We start from the raw sequence: 18,144 nt of genomic DNA on the forward strand, positions 1-18,144 counted from the left end.
AGGTGAAAAGGAAAAATGAAGTTTATGCAGTTTGATCAAACTTGGGGGAAGCAGCTAAATTTGTTTTCCACTGGTCCCACCAAAGGAGCTACAATTTATGGAAACAAAACCCAGGTGATACACATATGTAGATTTAGCTAGGTCGTGATAGCCAGGGAACAAGTCAGTAGCACCTGGTTGGTGCATTAGGAAGATCAGGAGCTGTTTCAATAGGGGAAAAAATCATATTTTATTGATTACCTACTCTGTCAGATGCCATCTTAGATATTTTATATGTTCCTTGTTTGCTCTTTGTAATAACCATATAGAGCATTACTATTCTCACCTTACTAGTGTTGGTTGCAAGCACACCATTGTTTGGATAGCTACTGCAGCCTGCCTGAGAGATTGGCAGTACCTCAGGGGTGAGGTCGATGGCATCAGTCAGTACTGCTCTTTCTATCTACACCTGTTCTCTAAGGGATATGAAATACTATCTGTATGCTAATACTCTCAAATCTTATCATCCCCCATGACTTCTGTCTATTAAATAAACATCTCCAATTTCACGTGACCAAAGTAGAATGTCTACTTCACAATTGTTTTCTAAAACTATTCTCGTTGCACCCCCCATCCACCTGGTTAATCAAGCAAAAATTTAGGTGTTGTTGATTCTTCTCATGCCCTCGTTCTCCACGTGCAGCTCTCGAATCTGCTGTGCCTTCAGAACACATCCTGAATTCTACCCTTCCCCTCACTGGAGCTCTAATCATTAGCCCAACGTGGTATCATCTCTTATCTAGACTATCAGTATTCTAGTTGTTATCTCTCCTCCCACTTGTGTCTACACTAGAATCAGAAGCCCAGATGATTAAAAAAAAAAAAAGTTAAACCATGTTATTCCCTCATTCCCCACACACTTTTCTGTATTGGGTTTCAAACCCAGGGCTTCATGCATAATAGGCAAGTGCTCTCCCACTGAGCTACACCCCAGCCCTCCCCTTTATTTATTTACTTTTTAGAGGTGGGGTCTCGCTGTGTTGCCCAGGCTGACCTCACACTCCTAGGCTTCAGGGAACTTTCTGTCTCAGCCTCTCAGGTTATCTAGGGCTATAGACATGACCACTGAGCCTGGCTTTACTCCCTTCTTAAAATGGGATGATTTGATTCACATTTCACTAAAAATTAAAATAAATGACACCCTGTGACCCTGATGGGTTTATTCCCTCCTCTCCAACCTCACTTGGCTCAGGCTTCCTTTCTGATCTGCAATGCACCAGGCTGGTCCCTACCCCTGGTCTTTGCACCTGCTCTCCCTTCTGCTTGGGTAGGCTCACTTTCATCTCTTTCTGTTCTCATTGAGTCGCTCTTCCACTGTCTCCTCCTTTGGGATGCCTTTCCTGACCACACTGTCAAAAATAATCTCATGTTGTGCAGAAACAATCCTAGTTCTATGCTTAATTATTTTATAAAGTGTCTCTCTCTATTATTATCTTGTTATTTTTTGTTTTCTTTCTTTTTTTTTTCTTATTGTGTTGAACCTTGTATCCCTATATCAGTGGATGTCACAGCACCTGGTACATGTAGTTGCTCAATTGATATTTACAGAATTCCTGTGGTTTGAATGCATCTGCCTTCCTAGGTGTTGCCAATGCAATACTATTACCAGGTGAGGCCTGTAGGAGGTGATTAGGCCATGCTTGTTAGTGACATTAAGGTCCTTATAAAAGAGGCTTTGCACAGGCGCATTTGGTTGGTTGTGTCTTCTTTGCACAGGCGCATTTGGTTGGTTGTTTCTTCTGTTTTCTGTTCAAGGCTGTAACGAGATGTCCTTCATCAGACACCGGGTATTCGCCATGGTCTTTGACTCGCTGGCCCCAGAATGGTAAGAAAGTGATTTTTCTATTCTTTGTAAATTATGTCCTCCTGGGTATTTTGTTACAGCAGTACAAACAGACCAAGGCTAAGATTAATAAAAGAAACAAAGTTTTCTTGATTAGTTTTCTAGCCATTCCTGTTCAATGCACATTGAAAAACATGAGTCCCATGTCCTCAAGCAGATTTCAAACATATGAACTCTTCAGAAAAAAAAAAACTTGAAATGAGATTATCATGTGCACACACGTTTTGGTGCCCCCCCCCCCAAAATAGTAATGAGATCAAATACATTTGCAATGTGGCAATGGGAATTAGGAAAGAATAAATACTGATTTGGGTACACTTCAGAAGTCATGGTTTCTGGGGAAGGGCTTGGATCAAGACCATACATGGTTTTTATCCAATTACTCATTGCTAATAAAGCTCACTACGTGCAGTGGTATTTCCTCCTCAGGATTAGCACTCAGAGGCTAAGGGAAAGGAGAGGGTTGAGGTCCCCTCGGAACAAGTCTGTCTCTTATAACCAAGATAAATTCAAAGCAAAACTGCTAAACAGATAGTGAAATGTTGTTTGGTGTGATGCAATCCATTTCTATGGGTTGTAGAGATGAGGGTGGGGTTGGGGGAAGTGAATACCTTGTATTGTCCACGGGAAATGCATACCAAGAAAGTTACATCTTTGAATTTCTGGCACCATCTAGTGGTTAATGAATCCTGATTTAGAGACCAGTCAATTTCTTAAAGGGTAGTTTTCAGATTTTTCTTAGTTTGCTTCAGAACAGCTCAGGGAGCTTGTGTTTATATCCACTCCTGCAGATTCTGATTCTAAAGGTTTGGTGTGGGCCTCAGGCATCAGCAGTTTTTAGTTTTCTGGATGATTCTGTCTTAACTGATTTTAAAACTAAGAGCTACCTCTGTGAAAGTTAGCACCTTGTTTGTATAATCCTGCCTCCTTCCTTCCTTGTAAAACATACAGGATACTTTACATTGTAAAAATCAAAGTGAGTTGTGATTAACACTACTTCAAAATTTTCTAAGAAGTTTATAACATAATCAAATCAAAGATGTGTGTGAACTGGGGTGCAGTGGGTGCCCTACTGTTGCAAATCACTGCTTCTAATCAGCCAACAGCCAATTAAACTTGACAGATGCTACTTGTTTCATTTCAAGGGTCCTCTTCTAATTGTTCATCTTCCATTCTATTTAACAATTTTTAAAAGGTTGTCATTTCAAAGACTTCTAATTTATTTCCAACTTACCGAAAGTTGCAAATGTGTACTTTCTTATCCAGATTCCTCAAATAATTCTTTTCATAATCGGGATACAACTATCAAAATCAGAAAACCAACATTGATACAATAGCTGATTTATAGATCTTATTAAAATGTTTCATCCCACTTTTTTTCCTGGTCTATGATCAATTTGGGGTTTTATATTTAATAAACATCTCCAATCTGTTTGCATTCCTCAGTCTTTGTCAATAAACATTCTTTTGACACATGCTATAAAGTTGTATTTTAGATCTCAACTTGGGTTTTCTAAACTTCCTCTTGATTAAATTCAGGTCTCTTTTATTGGTGCATTATAGTTATACATAATGGATACATTATGCCATATTCATACAAGCTCATAGCATAATTTGATCAATCTAATTTCTTTCCTTGGTCTGCTTGCTCTACTAATCTCTCTTCTATTTTAATCAGTGCATTTTATACACAGAAGATTCATTATGGTATAGTCCTACATGGATTTAGCATAACTTGGAGGAAGTTCCCCAGTATTTCTTTCAGGTTCTTTTTGATAAGAGCAGCATGGAAATAATTGTGTTCTCCGCCTCAGATCAAGAGGCAGGTGATGTCAATTTGTCCCAGTGATTATTTTGGTCACTGGGTACTATGAAGGCTCCTTTGTTTTTTCTGTAAAAACAGGTGTCTAGAGATGTTTCTCGTGGTTTTGTGCTGTGTCTTAGAAGGAGCACTCGGGCCACAGATCAACTTAATTGGGATAATGCTGTCTAGTAATTCATGGAGATATAAGGTTTGTGTAACCACCTCAGGCTCTGAGATACCTGGGCACATCCCAAGAGACCTTTCATGAGGATTTCTAGTGAGATGGAGCTTCAGATAATGCAGCTCAGACAAGCAGCAGCAGGTTCATTGATTCATAAACGTTTGGCCTGCCCTCTAGTTTTAGCTGTAGTTGTCCTGGATAGTTCTGGGCAGGCTTCAACTCATTTCCAGTAGACACTGGCTTCATAGAGATGCTTCATTTATGCCTGGGTTGTTCCTGTGGTGCCTTGGATGCTGTCAGAAACTTTCTAGGCAGATGCCCAGCTTGGAGGCACAGGGGAGGGTAGCATGCTTGGGAACAACCTTTGATCAGTGGGCCTGGGGCCAGTGGGTAATGTTCTCCTGTCTCCTGCATCAGGCAGGGGTCTTATTACAAAGGCTTGTGAATACTGGGCTCCATATGGGGTTTTATTTGGTAGATGGAACTGGGTTTGAGAGCAAGAATTGTGGCAGGGAGAATTTTAATTAGGATTCTAGCTGCTTTGATGGTGTGGAGGTTAGATGGCTATGAGAAGTAAATGAAAGCAGGGACAGATACCAGAAACCAACTCTAATTGTTCCGATGAGAAATAAATTGGGCTCAAACTAGAAAGAGCAGTGCTGTAGAAATTTAAAACTGGAGACTTCATAGCAAAGCCCCAACTGTCTTAGCTCATTTTCCTTATTGAGTCAATGTTTGCTAGCCAATAAAATAGAAAAAGATAGGTAACAGGCAGAAACTGGGTTAAAAAAAAAACTCATTCAGGTTTAGAAGCTTAAATGAATATATTTATAAAGTTGATCTGGACTCGGTGAGTTGGTCCTACAACTGCCCTTACTTGGGTGGTGTCCAAGTTGTTTGGGGGCTGGTTAATCGGGGCTGGGAGCAGTTACACAGGACCTGCTCCAGCCACTATCTGGCCTCCTCACATGGAGCCACTGGTCCAAGAAAGAGCAAAGATTCAAGCGCTCTTGAAGCCTGAACTCGGAAGTCATAATGTCATTTCCACCTCATTCTGTTGGTCAGAGCACTCGGGCACAAGGCCGGCTTGGTGGGGAAGAGACTCCATCTCTTCAGGGAGGAGCTGACACAGTTTATGACCACATTTGATTTACTGCAAGATATCTTGGTAGCCTATGAACTCAGGATGTCCTTTTATGTCTGGGTTTGGTTTTATAGCTAGAATTCAGACTCTGATTCCCAGGTAAATATTCTAAAACCATTGTTCCTGTTCCTGACTAATGCCTTGAAGCAGGGCACAGGTTTTATCTCCTGTAGGTGAAATATGGGGGAAAGTACAGGTTCTCAGAATCTTCCAGAGCTACTGAAATTTGCATTTTTGAAAAACAAATTGTACTTTGAATGAGCTTTATGAAACTAAAGGGATTTGTGAACATTTTCGTGGAAGAAAAGGATATTTATATATACTCTTAGACTAACAGAATTATCAAAATGATCCCATGCTAATAAACATCTTCATCACATGTTTTTAAATGCTTGTAGTCTTATGGAGCACTAGAAAGTTTTAGTATGTTAAGTATTAAAATTGATTGCTAACAATAGTAACGTAGAAAAATCTCAGTGAAGAGGACTGTTGATAGAAGGTTGTTTTAAAATAGGCAGAACAATGTCCCTGGCTTTATGTGCAGGGCTGCCTGGCGAAACTTAGTGTGTAGAAAGCTGTCCAAACCTGATCCTGGGCAGGGGTGCTGCCTTTAGAGCTATTGCAGCTGGAGGGCAGAAGAGAGCTGTAGTGCAGGCAGGAACCTGATGATCTGAACCAGAACCTTCCCGGGAGGCTACTTTTTACTGTCTTCAAAGCAAGATGCCAGAGCTGGTTCTGGGCATTCCTTTCTAAGATGGCTTTTCTGATTTATCTTGTGAAGCTTGAAGTTTTGGACAAATACTTGCATGTATTCATGGGGTACTATGTGACGTTTCAACATGTGCCCACGTCTTGGAAAGACCACACTAATGATCATGTCCACTCAACCCCTTCTGTTTCCTGAAATAGCAGCTGCATGGCATTGACTTTGGGCTGTTTCAAGAGGTGGTCTTTTTTCACTGTTGGCTCATTGCATTAAAACACATTTTCATGCTGGGGTTCATGTATCTTGAAGTTTTTCTCAGAACACTTTTTTGCTTAGATGATCCTGAAACAAAAGGAATTTTACAAAACCATAATGAACAGATTGTGGCCCATGCAAAAACAAAGATGGATCTCACAAACATAACTCGGAACAAAAGGAATGAGACAGTACACAATCCACTTATGGAGGATGAAAATCGGGTGAAACTAGTGAGAATGGGATAGGAATTACAGGCTGACAAGGGGGTTTTAAGCACTGATTAACTGTGGTCAGTTGGCTTTTGCCTTGTGAGTTTATTGATTTGTGCTCTTAAAACTTGTGCCTGCCCCCCCCTCCCCCCCGCCCCATCACAGCTCATTGAGAAGTGAAACAAGAATAAAGGCTTCTAACTGACTCAAGGGAGATCTTATTTTCATTTCTCTAGTGGGAAAAAAATGGCAACAGTATTTTTTTGGACCCACTTCAAATACAGTAGTGATTGATTTTTCTTGGGTTTGTCTTTTATAAAATACATACAGGGAATCAAACATCCCATACGTCTGTGGTGGTCAACAGAAAACACAGAACACCATCAGTACAGTGATGCTATAGGACTGCATTTTATTGAAAAGGACATTGTGTGATACCAGGCAAGGAAGAGCTACCAGTAAAAGGCACTATTCCAAAGAAATGTGAAGAGGAAACTGAGAACTGAATTGTTGAACAATGAAACCATGAAGCCAGTATTACCTAAACCACCCCCACCCCAAACACCATCTAAGACTAGATCACTTGGTATTTTTTAAAAATTTTTTTTAGTTAACATTTTTTTTTTTTAATACGAGTTGTTGAGGATCAAACCCAGTGCCTCACTAGGCAAGCACTCTACCACTGAGCCACAACCCCAACCCAAGATCATTTTGTATTTTAGGGGAAATTTTTTGGCAGATAAGTTGTTTATTCCTTGAAAGGGGAAGGAAAATAGAAATCATAGTGATAAAATTCATAAAATATTTATATTTACCAATACAACTTAAATGCTATATATTGATGGGTTTGAAACGGTCAATAGATTTCTCTTTGGACCATCTGCATGGGAAAGCTTCTAGTTCCATAACAGAACTGACTGCTCTCACATTTGGTGTCTATAGAACATTGGATATAACTCCTAAAGTCCTCATTCCCTCCCACCAGCAGGAAGGTTGAAATGGTGTCAGTGATGCTCTCAAGACACTATCCCCTGCATGTCTGGATGTGTGCATTCATCTTGGAAATTACAGGAGGAAAGACAGATTGACAAATTAGCAGAAATGGAATTGCAGAGACTGCTGTGAGGGGTGGAAGTGAAGCTCATCCTTGGGATGTTGAATGAGATGCATTAGCCCATCTCCTTGTAAGCCTGGCCTATAGGTGGAAGGGTTATCTGCACCTTAACAGATACTTATTGGGTGGTGTTTACCGTGCAAAACATTACTGATGAAAAAGATGAACAAAGGAGAGGTTCTCAGAATTGTGGGGGAGAAAAATGCACAAAATATAAGGGCCAAGGTATAAAAATACAGAAATGGCCTTAAACTTGGAAAAGAGTGACTAATTGGACTGGTGCGAGGGAAGGCTACATGGATAAAGGATCTGAAAAGCCAAGTGGGACTTTTTCCATGTAAACAAGGTGGGGAAATTTAGGATGTAGGAAGAGTGATAGTAGAGGCACACAGGCTTGCATTTCCCATGGGAGATGGTAGAGTAGTGATTAAACATGGAGTAGTAGGGATTGGGGGAGACGAGGAGGCTAGGGTTGGAGTGGGAAACTTAGGCTAGAACAGGGTCTTGGATGTGGTGGGAGGGAGTTTGGATTTTAACCTGAAGATCAGTAGAAGGAATAGAAAAAGGAGTAGCATGATCTTGTGCCTTAGAAAGGCAAGGTCGGCAATCATGTGGACAGTGGTTTATAGAGAAAGCAAGGAGACAGTTGGGGAACTACTGGAATGCTCCATATGCTGACTGGACTAAGGCTGGGCAACTTCTTGAAGTGCAGAATTCTTCCTGCATAGCATGCATACGGTCGGATCACATAAAAACAATGTTCACCTATTTTTAATGATGCAGAAAGATGTCCAAAAGGTATCATAGGATAAAGGCTTAAAAAGGGCATAGCAGGTCTGGGATTATGCCTCAGTGGTAAATTGCTTGCCTAGCATGTATGAGGTACTGGGTTCAATTTTTGGCACTGCATAAAGATATTGGGGCTGGGTTTATAGCTCAGTGGTAGAACACTTGCCTTGCACATGTGAGGCACTGGATTCAATCCTCAGCACCACATAAAAATAAAATAAAGGTATTGTGTCATCTATAAACAGTTAAAAAAAGATTGTGTTCATTTACAGCTAAAAATATTTTTAAAAAGGGCACAGTGGGGTGGTAGTGTGCTTATCTAGTGTGAGTCCCTGGGTTCAAGCCCCAGCACTATAAAAAAATTATGAAAACGTGAGTGGTAATATTCTATCCATGAACATATAAAAATATGTGACATACTAAAAAAATATCAGTAATACTTGCTCATAGGCTTTTGGGTAATTTTGGTGAAAAGCAATTCAGGTGCCCAATGAAGAATATAATATATAAGAACACTGAAAAATGTTCTTTTCCATATTTAGAACCTTATGGAAACCTAGTGGACAGTCTGGCATTTGAAGGTAAGGGGAATATGCAGGACCACAAGTTGTATAGAAAAGGGTCAAAAGGTAGCAAATAGAAAACGTGAGAATAGAAAGTAAAAAATGGCATTATTGAACTGAGAAGACAGGGGAATAATTTAGTGTTTAAAGCTTCTCCAGGTGCTTTTCAAGTTGATCCCTAATGTCAGCCTGAGCCTGGGGCTCCCTGAAGGTGGTGTGGGTCAAATGCTCTTCAGGACCCTTCAAACCATGCATTTCCTTACACTCTCTGGTTCCACTGAATCAGTGTAGGAAGGGAACTCTTACATTTCAGAAATACTTTCTTAAATACTTCAATGTGTCCTTAAAATATATACTTAAACCTTGAGGTATGTCTTTTCAATTTCACAAAATTGGCTACAGATGCAAGATTGAGTGGATAATGTGGGATATCACGATTTAAAGGCAATTGTGTGGGACCAAACTATTTTACTAATTCAGAATAAAACACCATGGAAGCGTTGGAGTTTGGGGAAAGATCGAGGAGGTTAGAACTAAGGTGAAGTATCACTCAGGTTAATTTGCAGGATGTTTGTGTTTTTTGATTTTTAAAAAGAGTCAATAGTCATACTACCACCAGTGATTCCACTGTTGTAAAACAAGGCTCAAAGGAAGAGGGACCAGTATTCAGCCAATCAACAAAGTCCACCTGGGGATTGTTCAGACTTGTGAGGAATTGCCTTTTTTTTTTTTTTTAAGAGAACTTAATTTTTTTAGTTGTAGATGTACACAATACCTTTATGTGATGCTGAGGAAACCCAGTGCCTCACACATATGAGGCAAGCGCTTGACCACCGAGCTACAAAAATCCCAGCCTCAGGCATCACTTCTTGTAAATACATTCTAGAAGCTAGGAGAGTTGAAGTTTACCTCTTCAAGCCCCCAGTGCTGGCTGCCTGCTCAACATCATTTTTTAAAAAATAATTTGTAGATGGATGTGGGGAGCCATTCTCACACGTGATTGGGCAACTCCCGGATTGGGTGTGAGGCGCTCTGGCTAAACTCTGTCGGAGTTTTCCCGACCCTCTCCTGGTGCGAGAGCCTGTCCGTGTGGGGGTGTGACTGACCACTGACCCTGGGGCCAATCACTGACCCTGACCTTGGAGTGCTGCACCCCTCAACCTTCATTGGATGGAATTCTCCCCTGAATTTCTTGTTCCCCAATAAAAGGCCACTCCCTGGTGTGCGCTCTCTCTCTCTCTCTCTCTCTCTCTCTCTCTCTCTCTCTCTCTCTCTCTCTCTCCCTCCCTCCCTCCCTCCCTCCCTCCCTCCCTCCCTCCTGCTAGCCCTGAGTAATCCCTGCTGCCCTACCGGGTGGTTCGAGGTGTGAGCCAGAGGGAGAGCCGTCTCGGACCTGGTCATAGAAAAAGGTAATTGAGTCTGTGTGTTTATTTTGATCTCACTAGCTAACTTTTATGCCAAGAACCTCTTTAATGAAACCAGTGCGCTGGTCGCATGGTGGAAGATGGACACAATATCTTTATTTTTATGTGGTGCTGAGGATCAAACCCAGTGCCTCATGCATGCCAGGTGAGCACTCTACCACTGAGCCTCAGCCCTGCCTGCTTTAAATCTTGGTTTTCACCTATACTTTGGTTACTTCTTTGATTCCTTTATTTTTGAAGGTATAAGTTTAGTTTAGGGTGTATGTACATGTGTTTAAACCATGGGCCTCTTTAAGCAGATAGGCTTAGAAGATTTCTGAAATGTCAGGGTCTCTGGCTCTTACTTCCTCAATGCCCTAAGAGGGGTTCCATAGAACTAGGTTTGAAACCTGTCACTGTTTCTAGAGTCATATTAGCATGGCTAGGGGTATCTGGAGGGCAGTAAAGACCCTTTTGAAGATGTTATTTGGCTTTTCCACATTTAAGCAGATTTCCTTAAAAAAGAGTTTATGTTCATCTTGTCAGGCACCCAGGATTGGCTCTTTGTTAGAATGAAATTGTGCCATCAGAATCGGGAAAACATTTCCTGGTCTGCCAGTGGCTGGCGGAGGGGTCTTTTGAAAATCTGTCAGAGCTCCATAGGTCTTTTCCTCTTCTCTCCCATAAAGATCCTTTGAAGACCTCTAACAGATGCGTACCACTTTGAGGTTCTGGAAGGAAGAGGCAGCTCTGGTCTGTCCTTGAAGGTGGTGTGTTCATTTGTACTTGATTAAGTGGGGGTTTGAATTCTTTTGGACCTGATGCCTGCCCCTGAGCTCCCCAAATTTCTTGTCTGCCTTGGCCCTTGGCCTTAGTGAGCAAGGATCTTCAGTGTACCTGTGTCTAAAACATACCGATTTTTCTTTGTTACACAGAAATACATGCATGTTATATAAAGTTATAGGTAAGAAAAAATTCTCATCAAAGGAAGAGAAAGGGTAAAATAAAATCAACCATAATTCTCTAACCCAGAGGCATCATGATTGAGTATGTCATTCCAGGATGTATTATCAAAATGGCAACTTTGATGTTTCAGAGTTTTTTCTACTTAATATTAAAGATGCCTCCGTATTGCTGACCTTTACCATGCCGTTACAAAAAGCTGCATGTCACATTGTATAAAGGATACTATACTTACGCTATCAATGTTGGGAGTGTTTTAATTCAGTGCTATAAACATCAACTTTTTGGTTATATCCGGTAGAGTCATTACTTCCTGAGGATTTCTAGCAGTAGGGTTTTTGTGCCTGTAGGAAGACGACTAAGTTGCTCGACAGAATGTTTGTCCTGACTTATTTACCCACCGACAAAATCTGAGCATGGCATTTGCCTTGGTGTTGATGTATGACTATTTTTGTTTTTTGGATGCTCTATAGATCCCTCAGAGGTCCTGTATGGAGGACACTAGACAATACGAAACAGAATATGAACCAGCAAACTTTACCTTCAGGTAAAGGAGGGATTGGCTTAAGGTGTTCTTTTTTTTTTTTAACACATTTTTTTTTAATATTTATTTTTCAGTTATCAGCGGACACAACATCTTTGTTTGATTGTGGTGCTGAGGATCGAACCCGGGCTGCATGCATGCCAGGCGAGCGTGCTACCTCTTGAGCCACATCCCCAGCCCTTAAGGTGTTCTTGTGCTGTCCTGTGTGCAAAGCACAGATCTCGCAGGTAACAGATATGGAAAGGGCCAAAGTTTTTTTTTTTTTTTTGTCTTGGGGACAAAGCATGGCTTCCTAGTGCCCAAATCCTCTGAAAATCATACTTTGAGTGCAGGTGAAACATGAAAGTTTATGTGTATGTACTTTAGAAAGTGTTTATAGCTTCCTTCAGATTTCCTAAGGACTTCATAGGGCAGAAGAGGAGCTGAATGGTTCAATATATTTCATTAAATGAAAAGAGTAAAGAAGGAAAAACAAAGGCTTTGTCTATTATTAATATATTATTATATATTATTATTATATTAATTAGCCTTGGATTAGAGGGCTTTGATATGTAGAAAAGCTACTGAATTTTGTATGTTAATTTTTAAAACTAGTTTGCAGAATTTATTAGCTCTAGAATTTTTTAATGGAGCATTTTGGATCTTCTAAGTATAGAATCATATCTGTAGACAATGATAATTTGACTCCTTCCTTTCCTATTTTTTTCCTTTTATCTCCTTCTTTTCCTGGCTAGAATTTCTAGCACTATATTAGGAGTTGAGAGTGGACATCTTTTTCCTATTCCATATTTTAAAGGAATTGCTATCAGTTTTTCCCTACTCACTTGTATCAGTGAATTAGTATTCCTAGGTAGCCCCATCCCCAAGGCAGCCATGGGGATGGGGCTACGTAGGGACATGGGACTCAATTTTTAGCCCATAAGTCCAGAAGGTGTGGGATGTGGAGTCAAAGTTGATTGCCCTGTTGACTTTTGGACTTATCTTGGACCTATTAGTGTTTTTTCTTATTTTTTTTTTTTAGGCACAGAAATGTGTATCCTATTGTAATCCCACTATTATAGTTTTGGAAACAATTTGTTGGATTTTGCAGGTTCATAACTGTGAGGGACCAAGTCTTGGCCATCTGACACAGGCAATATATAGATGCGACTTTAAGTTGATGCTTGAATGAGTTAAGACTTTTGGGACTATTGGGATAAAATGAGTGCTTTTTTTATCCCAATAGTCCCAAAAGTCTTAACTCATTCAAGCATCAACTTAAAGTCGCATCTATATATTGCCTGTGTCAGATGGCCAAGACTTGGTCCCTCACAGTTATGAACCTGCAAAATCCAACAAATTGTTTCCAAAACTATAATAGTGGGATTACAATAGGATACACATTTCTGTGCCTAAAAAAAAAAAATAAGAAAAAACACTAATAGGTCCAAGATAAGTCCAAAAGTCAACAGGGCAATCAACTTTGACTCCACATCCCACACCTTCTGGACTTATGGGCTAAAAATTGAGTCCCATGTCCCTACGTAGCCCCATCCCCATGGCTGCCTTGGGGATGGGGCTACCTAGGAATACTAATTCACTGATACAAGTGAGTAGGGAAAAACTGATAGCAATTCCTTTAAAATATGGAATAGGAAAAAGATGTCCACTCTCAACTCCTAATATAGTGCTAGAAATTCTAGCCAGGAAAAGAAGGAGATAAAAGGAAAAAAATAGGAAAGGAAGGAGTCAAATTATCATTGTCTACAGATATGATTCTATACTTAGAAGATCCAAAATGCTCCATTAAAAAATTCTAGAGCTAATAAATTCTGCAAACTAGTTTTAAAAATTAACATACAAAATTCAGTAGCTTTTCTACATATCAAAGCCCTCTAATCCAAGGCTAATTAATATAATAATAATATATAATAATATATTAATAATAGACAAAGCCTTTGTTTTTCCTTCTTTACTCTTTTCATTTAATGAAATATATTGAACCATTCAGCTCCTNGAATTAGTATTCCTAGTAGCCCCATCCCCAAGGCAGCCATGGGATGGGGCTACGTAGGGACATGGGACTCAATTTTTAGCCCATAAGTCCAGAAGTGTGGGATGTGGAGTCAAAGTTTGATTGCCCTGTTGACTTTTGGACTTTATCTTGGACCTATTAGTGTTTTTTCTTAATTTTTTTTTTTAGGCACAGAAATGTGTATCCTATTGTAATCCCACTATTATAGTTTTGGAAACAATTTGTTGGATTTTGCAGGTTCATAACTGTGAGGGACCAAGTCTTGGCCATCTGACACAGGCAATATATTAGATGCGACTTTAAGTTGATGCTTGAATGAGTTAAGACTTTTGGGACTATTGGGATAAAATGAGTGCCTTTTTTTTTTTTTTGGTAAGATGAATTTTGATGGGGTTAGGGCAGAATGTTATTGTTGGAATGTGCCCCCCAATTCATATGTTGAACCTTAACTGCCAATGTGTAGTGTTAAGAGATGAGCCCTTCAGGAGGTGATTAAATCATGAGGTTGAAGCCACTGAAGGTGGCCCTCACAGGAGAGGTGTGAGGTGCTGTTTGGCTCAGTTGTGTGAGGACACAGCAAACGGGGCCTTTTTTTTTTTTTTTTGGTACTGAGATTGAACCTAGGATTGTTTAACCACAGAGCCACATCCCCAGCCCTTTTTATTTAGCAATAGGGTCTCACTGAATTGCTGAGGCTGGCTTTGAACTTGTGGATCTCCTGCCTTGGTCTCCCAAGTCATTATAGGCATGTGCCACTGTACCTGGCTAAGCGGGGCCATCTTGAAAGTAGAGAAGCCTCACCAGACACATGACTTGCTGGCTTCTTAATCTTGGATTTCTTAGCCTCCAGAACTATATGGAACCAAGTCATGTTTTTATACATAACCCAGTCTAAGGCATTTCAATGTAGTGGCAGGAATGGGCTAAGGCAACATTGATGAGACCATAGAAAATATAATCCTTCCTGGGTATTTCAAAATAAATTGTTATTTTAAAAATAGAAAGTGTAATCATGGATGTTTCTGTGTAAATGTATTTTTTAGTGATAGAATGTTTTGTTTGGCTCAAATTGTGGAGATGGTATGGATTACTGACTCAAATTTGATGTATGAGTGAATGAATGAAAGAGGGGATAGAAGACTGATTCCTATTTGGCTTGGAACTACTTCTTAAGCCATATATATATGCTATCTCAACTACAGTTGAGATCTGAATTTAGGTGGTCTTTCCAGAGTATGTCTTCCATGGTGTGATTATTGCCACCACATTAACATACTCGAAAGTATTCCTTGCATCCTACCTGTGCACCAAAGATGACTTAGTAATTTTAAGTAATACTGGAGTGTGAGTAAAAAGACTTCACACAATGGTCTCATCCCTCTTTTTAAAGAGCATAAAATCTGCATTTATGCTGTAAAATATGGTACACAGGGGTACAATTCCTATATTTTCTTCCAGGGTTGGGGATTAAACCCAGAGTATCATATATACTAGGGCAGTGCTGTACCATCAAGCTATACTCCCAGCCCAATTCCTGTATTTTATTTTTCAGTTTTCTGTGGACACAACATCTTTATTTTATTTTTATGTGGTGCTGAGGATCGAACCCAGTGCCCCCGCGCATGCCAGGCGAGCAAGTTACCTCTTGAGCCACATCCCCAGCTCCAAATTCCTGTATTTTAAGATTCTCTGCATACCTCGTCTCTTGAGCTTTTCCAGAACACAAGTCTTGACATCCAGCATGTCTTACAAAATGCAGTTTGTCATTCCTATTTACAAACATATTAATAATCAAGGATACTACTTTAAACAGGTTCGTTTAAAATATTCTATTTTATTCCATTTAACTCCAATTCTGAAAGTTATTGGTAACTCAACATTTTAAACATTTCTGGGTGAATGGGTTAAGTGGGAATTATAAAATATAAATAATAAGAATGATTATTTAAAAAAAAAAAAGAAGGAACCTAAAAAGCATAGATTGACTTGACTTTGGGTCAAGACAATTTTTTATGAACTTAAGGTGTGAGCTTTAATGATACAATGCTGCCACCCCGTGGTTATGATCTCTTACTGCAGTAAGATTTGTGGTGACAAGTAATGCTTGTGTATTGAAAGCTTAGTATTTTCTAAGCTGTAATCTGTTGTATCTGAGACTAAATTGAATCAATTTTCCATAAAATACAAATGTTAATGAAACACAGAAGCTTTGCATCCCTTTATACTTGAATTTGTTTCGTAGCATCATGAATGATAAATGGGAGAGGGGCACCCATCCATTATCTTCGGTACATTATGATTTTTCTCTGCTCTGGTTATTAGAAACAAAGCCGCCTTCACGATCATGGTGGCGTCAAGCTTGATCTAATAGTCGACATTTGAATGTGAATCAAGTTTGGAATCCCCAAATGGAACTTAGAAACACAAATTTAACTGAAAATGGTATAGAAGTAGGGGATCAGAAAACTCTGGGTATAGGGAGTAGGTTATTAAAAGGGACAATTTGAGTACTCGAGGTTTTAAATTTTGGTACTAGGGATTGAACACAGGGGGACTCTGCCACTAAGCTTATCCCCAGTCTTTATGATGCATTTTGAGACAAGGTGTTGCTAAATTTCCCAGACAGGCCTCAAACTTCTGGAATTACAGGTTTGTATCCCTGTGCTTGGCCTTCAGATTTTTTAAAAAAATTTATTTATTCTAATTTGTCATATATGACAGCAGGATGCATTTAAATTCCTAGTACACATAAAGAGCACAATTATTCATGTCTCTGTACAAAGTAGTGTCACACCATTCCTGTCTTCATACATGTACTTAAAATAATGATGTCCATCAACTTCCACCATCTTTCCTACCCCTCCTCCCCTATTTATTCTTCCCCCTCCCCTTTGCCCTATCTAAAGTTCCTCCATTCTGTCCATGTTCCCCCACATCCCCAGTATGGATCAGCATCCACATATCAGAAAATATTTGGCCTTTGGATTTTTGGGATTGGCTAACTTCACTAAGCATTGTGTTCTCCAACTCCATTTACCTGCAAATGCCATGATTTTATTCTCTTTTATTTCTGAGTAATATTGTGTATATATAGACCACATTTTCTTTATCCATTCATCTACTGAAGGGCATCTAGGTTGGTTCCACAGTTTAGCTATTGTGAATTGTGCTGCTATACACATTGATGTGGCTGTGTCACTACAGTATGCTGTTTTTAAGTCCTCTGTGTATAAACTGAGGAGTGGGATATCTGGGTTAAATGGTGGTTTCATTCCAAGTTTCTGAGGAATCTCCATACTGCTTTCCAGATTGGTTGCACCAATTTGCAGGCCCACCAGCAATGCATGAGTATGCCTTTCCACCGACATCCTCGCCAACACTTACTGTTGTTTGGATTCTTAATAATTGCCATTCTGATTGGAGTGAGATGAAATCTTAGAGAAATGCAAATTAAACTACTCTAATTGCTAGAGATGTGGAACATTTTTTTCATATTTGCTGATCAATTGTATATCATTTTCTGAGAAGTATCTGTTCAGTTCCTTAGCCTTCAGGTTTTTAGCAACAAGATATCTGAATCGATCTGTTCCACCCTGCCAACATGTGAGTTGTGCCTAGCTCAGATTTTCTTACAAATGGCTTTGTATGCCTACTATTAAAGAAAAAATATCTTAAGTTCTCCGAATCAGAATTCTGAGGTAAGTGCCCATTTTCATTTGTGTGACTGGCCAGGGCATGTATGTGCCAGCTTGCTCCAGGAACCATATGGCAAGTTTCATGTATCTATTGTGTAGCTATTTGTTTGGGATCTTTTTCTTAAAGCTTCTAGATTTTAATGGGAGAAAGTAAAAACTGGTTAGAGTTTAAAAAGAGGCCTAAGAGCATAGCCTTGCCCCTTCCTTTCAAGAAAGAACTGCATTTACCCAAGGTCATATGCTGATAGAGAGCTCTTGTTGAAGCCCAGAACTTTCTGGGGCTTTGTGTTTTTGCTTGGGGATGGGTTAGATTTTAGGGGACCTAATGCAAGTCATTTAGCGAGAGGGTGCTTTGTTAGCCACATTTTTGCAATTAGGACGGAATTCCTGATAATCTCAGAAATATTTTAGTTTTCAACACTCCACGTTGATTAGAGCACATGAATGCAGCAGTAATGGAAGTTATTCAGATTCCAAATAGAGCAAGATATTTTTGAGGTGTTGATCTCTTCATTGTTCAAAATGGTAAATATTGCCTGTGTTTGACTTCATATTTAAATTAAATGAAACAGTTCCTTGGTTGCAATAGTCTTAAGTGACTAGTGGCTACCATATTGGACTATCCAGATTCAAACGAGATTTACATTTCCACCATCCCAGAAAGTTCTATTGGGCAGCACTGTGATTGAAAATGCTTTTTATTTTTTTTATTTTTATTTATTTTTTTTTTAATTTTTTATTGTGGGTTGTTCAAAACATTACAAATTTCTTGACATATCATATTCCACACTTTGATTCAAGTGGGTTATGAACTCCCACCTTCACCCCATACACAGATTGCAGAATCACATCAGTTACACATCCATTGATTTACA

This window comes from Marmota marmota, unplaced genomic scaffold (assembly GCF_001458135.2).
Source record: "Marmota marmota marmota unplaced genomic scaffold, marMar, whole genome shotgun sequence".
NCBI lineage: Eukaryota > Metazoa > Chordata > Mammalia > Rodentia > Sciuridae > Marmota > Marmota marmota.